A 7,148-nucleotide genomic window follows, 5' to 3' on the forward strand; every position below is an offset into this window, starting at 1 on the left:
AGTCCGAGGATGGATTCTACGGCTGACTCAGAGTAACTAGATGGGTTAGTTAGGGGGCCTATCTTTGCCATAAGTACAGGTCTAACGTCTCTGGACCTCATTTTTGCCGCTGTAGCGTAACTGTCTGAAGAATGGGAATGGTTTGCGCCGTGCGAGTTGGAAAGATTAGAACCTGAAACGGAAGGAGGTACCAAAGACTGTTTACGAGCGGAGGGATTGCTAGTTGGAGGGTTTGAAGCTGAATGGGGTGTGATCAAAGACGGTGTCATAGCTGAATTGACAGACGATTGCAGATCAAAGAGCCGGATGTCTTTGTCAGCAAGAGATAATTTGGCAGTTAAAAGATCTTTTTTGGCTAGATTTAATTCGCTTTGGAGAGTGGCTCTATTTTCGATTACTTTTTCAAGTTTTTCGATTTTCCTTGACATTAAAGTCTTTTCAGATTTGACAGAGACTGCCTCTTCTTCCAATTTGGCAAAAAAGGATTTCAGTTTGAGCGTTTGCTCTGCTGAGGTTAGATCAAGGAATGAATCGACATCCATTCCGAAAGCTTTGTCGAATTGGAAGGGGAAGTTATCATCATTATCATCTTTCTGCTGTTTGGACAAATTTGACTCTTGGAGGGAAAACTGAGCTGCAGAGCTATCTCTCTTAGTGCCGGACGTTTTCATTTTGGACACCATTGTGGCTCTACAATTCACGCAATATTTGTATCTAGAGTCTATCGGAACGAACGGAAGGGTGCAAGCTTTGCAGAAGGTGGGTTGACTAAGAGAAGGTGTGTTGATACTGAGAGCCAGGGAAGTATGACCCCAGACGGAGGGATCTCCACCTGGATCATCATCATCATCTCCCATCAATCTTAAGGAAGTGGAGAAAGTTAGTGGCTAGCAATTAAGATCAGGGCCCTTATAAAAAGGGAATCAAGTAGCGAGAAGGAAGAGAAAGAAAGAGATGGACGATCCTCTTCGACACTGGGAGGGACAGGCAAGACGAGTACGGCGTCGAAGAGATTACACTATCCCCCGTTCCCTCACCCCTCAAACCAGGCGTGAGCAGAGTGACCAGTACTCAATCCCCCCAAGGTCTCCACCAGAAGGTTTCCGGCGCTCCACTCGGAAGCCCACGACACGAGAACGGATTGAGAAGCTGGCCTTGCCACTCGCCCAGGGAGGAGGAGCAAGATCACCGGAGATCTTAGCTCTTTAGAGCAATAAACTAGGGGACCAAGCCTTTTCCAGTTATGCTTAGAACCAGACCGGACGGGGTGGAATTTCACCACACACTTCCTGTTTAAAAAAATTTGAAACTAGAACTTCGCAACTTACGATTGATGAATGAATTCCTTTATAGCTGAAGAACGATCACGATCACAAGAGAGTCTACTAATTGGGAGATAAACAAAAAAAAACACAATTAAGCCAACTGATATAAGAAGAAGAAATTAAGACGAAGTAGAAAAAATAAGAAGGCAGCAGAAGGGTGTGATACAAAGATAGAAGAAAAGAAATGAAAAGAAACACTGAAAAGAAAAACTTATCCGTCAGGCCACTGACAGATCAGCTGGAAGGGGGGGGCTTTTATACACAGACAGTAGATCGAAGGAAACAAACGAGAAAAGGGTAAGAAAGAAATTGAGAACTATAGAAAAAAAGATACTCTGCAGAGTCCAGATTCTCTCGCAAACGAGATAAATCCAAGACTACTGATGAAAACAAACCAGAAAAAGCACAAAATCCAAAAATTCGGGAGCACAGAATCACAACACGTCGAGGCTGTAGCAGACGACGATCATGGTCCCTGGGAGGGTACCTGGAGAGGTATATGATATTGAATGTCGAAATAATAGTAGCAAATGTTTCAATTCAATTCATTATGCGCCAACCGCTGGACAATTTGGTTAGGCTCTACTGTTTGTTGGATTCGTATCGGTTCAAATGATCTGTACGAGACGGTGATTCAACTTGACGATCTGGCGGACAGTAGCGTTGCCCTTCGCCAAAAGCCTCCGTTTCTCGCCAAAAATCAATTGTTGAATAGTGATCTTTGTCGCCCACGTCCAGTAATTTGCCGTAATTTGTAATTCCCCGTACTGACATCCATTAAAAACTGAAATCGATGAACTCTGGGCATCGGGTAATCCCTCGAGATGTGATAGTAAGTTGACGCCAGTTGATTAGCCACGGTCAACATTTGATAGGCTCTGACCGTTTTGTTTCGTATTTTCTTCGATATCTTTGATGCCTTCGTTTCTCTTATACGACCGAGTGCCGATCATGGTATTCAGTTGCTTGATAAAATTGTGTATCCACCATTCAGCTCGTCGTCGTCATCTCTCGGATCCTCAACACTATTTTCTCTCAGTTCCCTCGAATCTCCTCTCGATCTCTTTTTTCCCTTTAATGAGGGCAATGTCGACGACGTTAGCGACGTTCGCCCGACTGGGTTCAATATCATCGGTTTCGAGCGGATGGCTCAGTCGACGACTCAGATGACCATAGCAACAGGAACAGCAGCAGCAACAACAACATCATCATCCAGCAATAAATCGGAATATCGGCCCGGGTTGAGTCTCAGCCAATTGTCCAATTAGTTCAACTTCCACCAGCAATCGAGGCAGAACAACGTCAGCACTCCGCTGCCGGAATATACACCGGCTCCGCCAGAATCTTGAGCTTCCTTCGACCGAACCATCTGCCAACAACAACAGCAGCGGCGGCCCTGGTAAAGGATCCCTCGGCTCTAGCCAGTTGGGTTTACAACGCAGGATTTGTTCTTTATCAGGTGAGTTTTCTCCTTTTTTGTATTTTGTAAAACGTGAAACCTTGTGGTGATGCTGCCATTTACTTTCCCTCTTCTATACTTCTATAACTTCATTTTGGATCGTGGGTAACCTATGTTTTTTATTATATAACAACAAGAAACCTTGTGATAAGGCTGTCATTGAATTGCGCAGCTCATGAAGTGGAACAAGTGAACCAGCATCATTTTTGTAAAAACCAGGATAAAAAAGTGTTTTTCTTTCAAGTGTTCTAATAGGGGGATTTGAACATTGCGTTTCACAATTCTTTTCTGAAGAAAACCCCATTATGTAACTGTGTAGTGTCGGTGTTATGTAATACAAAATTTTATAAAAACCCTGTTGTTTCCGGTTCTATTTAAATAAAAAATTTGTATTTTTTCTGACAGAGAAAATCGTTAAGACATCAAAAAATCGTAGTAAATCAATTCAAGTAAATATTGTTAAGCAATTTTACTTTTGTGATAGAACTAACACTTTTCTACGACAGCGATGACGCGAATTCCTATACACAGTCGTTTGACCCATGGACGCAAGTCTGGATTGTCAAGGTCTCCCAGACAGCAAAACTACAATGGCAGTTATATAAGCAATGCTTACACCCAAAATGAAACCGTTCAAAATGTGTCTAAGTAGAACCAATTCGTGTTTGTAATCTTTAATGATTGGTACTAAAGTTCTCATTATGTCACTAATTGTGCTACATTCACGGAATTTATGGAAAAATTAACTCGCTTTGGTCTGGTTTTCTTTCCCCCACTTCCCTGAAATTACCTTCCTCAAACGAATAATTTCAGCCTGAAGTGCCAAAACGTCAAATTCAGTTCCCAGCAAAAAAAAAAAATTATTTATGGCAGATGAATTTTAGGAATATGAAATTAATGATACCCCACCATCTTCTCCTCCTGAAATTTTGTTCCGAGTTACTTCTTCCTGATGCTGTGTAAATTGTGACTGTCAAGTTTAACGACGTATTAACCAGCGGAGAGTCATTCACGGAGGTCTTGTATGCATATAGCCTATAAGATGTATCCGGTTTCTCTATTTTGTATCTTGAGACAACAGACTTCTTTTTCTCGTCCGGCTGCGACAAAACCTTCGAGTTGTTCTAAGTATCTTAAGTATGTTAAGTTCTTCATTAGGTTCACCGTAGAGAGAGGCCGTTTTGATATAGAGTAGAATTATTTCTAGATCCAAGGCTGCAACAAGAGAAAATGGTGCGAAGGTAGCTTTGTTGTGTCCTGTCGGTCTATGCTATGGCTTTGAGTGTAGCCTTTTTCAACTAGACGGGCTTTATAGCGAGCTAGAACATTACGTGACAAGGTTTTACTTTGAAGAGCCATTTCACTTATTTGATGGCCGTTCGCCCAGGTGGAAGAGGAGTTAGATTGATTTTTCAAATTGATTTTACAAATGAAGGTCGAGATGATATAGTAATCAAAATTCCATGGGTTTAAATTAAGTTTACTTAAATACATTTTTTTAAGGAAACAAATTCACCTGACTCGAACAGTGAACGTGCTTCGGAATTAATATCCATTGACTTTTATGAAACACCAATTCAAACAGTAAGTGAGCTACAAAATCGAAATAACTTATTAGAGGAAAATATTGAAGTGTTGGCGAAAAAAATTGAAGAACATAAAAACGAGAAACCTAAAAAGATCAACTTCCCTATAAACGCAGTTAACACAGCACAGATTATGTATATTTTACTTTATCTACTACCTGTTGTATGAGATTTTGTATTTCCTATGAAAGGGATCCAACTCGTGCTAAATGGGGTTATTACAACACTATAAAGAACGTACCTAACAGTCTCTGTTCAGTCTCTCCGACTGTATAATACACCACAAACTATAATGGCCATAATAGCATTCGCAAAAGCATGTGAGGCCAATGTATATGTCCTTTTGGATTTCAGAAAGAACCTCAGAGGATGTGGATAGGCTATCGACATTTTCCATTTCTTCTTTTTGTTGGGAAAATTGGTTTTAAACTTACGAACTTACGCCTAACGAATACCAAAAATAAAATCGACAAAGAAGTCCACCATAACAAGTTTTTATCCCTCTTCGTTGTCTTATACATGCATCGACAAAGAAGTCCACCATAACAAGTTTTTATCCCTCTTCGTTGTCCTAGATTTGCATCAACTTGCTTTTAACTGGCCTTACTGCTCAAATGGTAATATATGGAGTCTATTACCTGAATGCGACCCAAGTCAGATTGCATGTTCTTGTGGGTTTGGGGTTGATCCGTTGTTGGTCTCTCTGCTTGTCTACTAAATAAACTGTTTACAATATAATTTTTGACAAATTGTTGCGTAAACCTTAAATTTATGTATATTTACTACATTAAATAATAAAGATTTGAAGTATGTGCACCTGTGAATAAGAATTATTGAATTACTGGCCAACATTGGCACCAAAAAATCAGTAACCCTCATCGTAGGTTCAAACTTAAAAAAAACATTTAAAATGCTAAGAAACATAAAAAAGTAAACTAAAAACATACGATACACCATTGAGACAGAGTTCAGCGAACAACTCCAAGACACAGATAGACAAGTAACAACTATCAATTCCGTCATACGGGGACCCACACTGTCGATAACGGCACTCACATATACTATATCGAACATCAAAGAGAGTAAAGATGATTTGCTGCAGATGATGGTGCTAAACGAAACCACGTCTAGGATACGAGCAGTAGAAAAAAGCTCAGTAGGGTTTTCGTTTGTCAGTAAGCAACTACGGTTAGAAATTCTTAAATTCAGCGGCACAGTATAACACGAGTCAAGGCTCTCTGTGCTGACAATCCCGCTTAACAGCGGCGAAGATTGGGTCTAGGCCTAAAATCTTCACATGTCGTTGGAAATAGACAAGGATAAGAGTGAGATATGTGCTCAACTAGGCTTCTGTATTTCGAACAGGAATTGATTCCTTCGACATTCATGATTCCAAACAAGCCGGTATCACACCCGATACGCACCGCACTATCGGTATGATTCCCAAACGCGGTGTGGACGTGAAAAAAAATGAAATTACCCGCTTCTACCGAATCACCGATTCCAACAAGTGCTATGTCATCTCGGCGATTGTACCGAGGACATCGAAAGGCTTCCTGGAAGATTTGTACCCCAACACTCTTGGACTCGTACCCGCACTGTCGGCTGAAGCCTGGTTCATTGGCGAAGATGGGATGCCGATCCTTGTGTTAGATGAGACCTGATAGTCAATTGTCGACCAATAAACAGGATTTGAAGCCGCTCTTTTTCTCAATGCCGTGGTCGTCGCTTCAGCAGCTAGTCGACGTCAGGTTCCACGCAGCGTCCGGCTCTTTCCAGTTGGGCAATTCGTCCGGCAACAACGCCCCTTCCTCTCTAAACGTCCATCAGAGCCACAATTCAAACAAAGCGCCCTTTTTATCGTCGCCGTCGCTTCGGCAGCCAGTCGACGTCGAGTTCCACACAGCGTCCGGCTCTGTCCAGTTGGGCAATTCGTCCGGCAACAACGCCCCTTCCTCTCTAAACGTCCATCAGAGCCGCAATTCAAACAAACTTCCCTACTTCTTTCTTCATGAAAGAAATGGAACAAAAACTATGTTTAAAAAGTACAAAATTGTCAAACTGCTGTATCTGCAGCTGGAACGTTAGACGGAGTTGCGATGTTGTTAGTCAATTTGTAGCCAGTAAGAAGTTGTTGTTGGAAAACGTGGAGAAACTGCATCTGCTTCCAATCATGATCCGCTTCTACCATAGCATCTAGTTCTAAAATTAATTCTCGTCGTGAAGTGGACTGTTCAGAAACTATCCGCACCGGTGTACGATTACCCAAAATGAACTGGCGAGCGGGCGACTTATTAATAAAACAAAAACAAAAAAACCTTAAATTGTGAATCGTGATTTATTAGTTGTACTACTAGTTTGCATATATTTACCTCTATATCAAAGGACGTGTTGAAAGGATTGTTACCGGATATGTATCCCCCGAACGGCAAGCGATTATGCAGACTGTCAAAGAGGAATCGAAATTGATTACGAGCGTCTTTAGCTAGCTTGTGAAATTGCTGTAAAATCAGCATTCTACAAAAAGATTTTAATACTTTTATTACATAAAGGAACACTTTAAAATCTTTCCTTTTATCCTTTCCTGTGGTGAGAGATACAGATCTCCATGTTCTGAATCTTTAATTGTTCCATGAGTCTAATAGACGTGATCAAAAGCTGATTTAAAGTAGCAAACAAACCGGTCTTTATCACTACAAATCACTGTATAATAACTTATTCTAGAGGCCTCAAGGTAGATTGTGGAATAGGAGGTATGACGTGGAAATAATTCACGGC

The sequence above is a fragment of the Daphnia pulicaria genome, chromosome 3 (assembly GCF_021234035.1).
Source record: "Daphnia pulicaria isolate SC F1-1A chromosome 3, SC_F0-13Bv2, whole genome shotgun sequence".
Lineage (NCBI taxonomy): Eukaryota > Metazoa > Arthropoda > Branchiopoda > Diplostraca > Daphniidae > Daphnia > Daphnia pulicaria.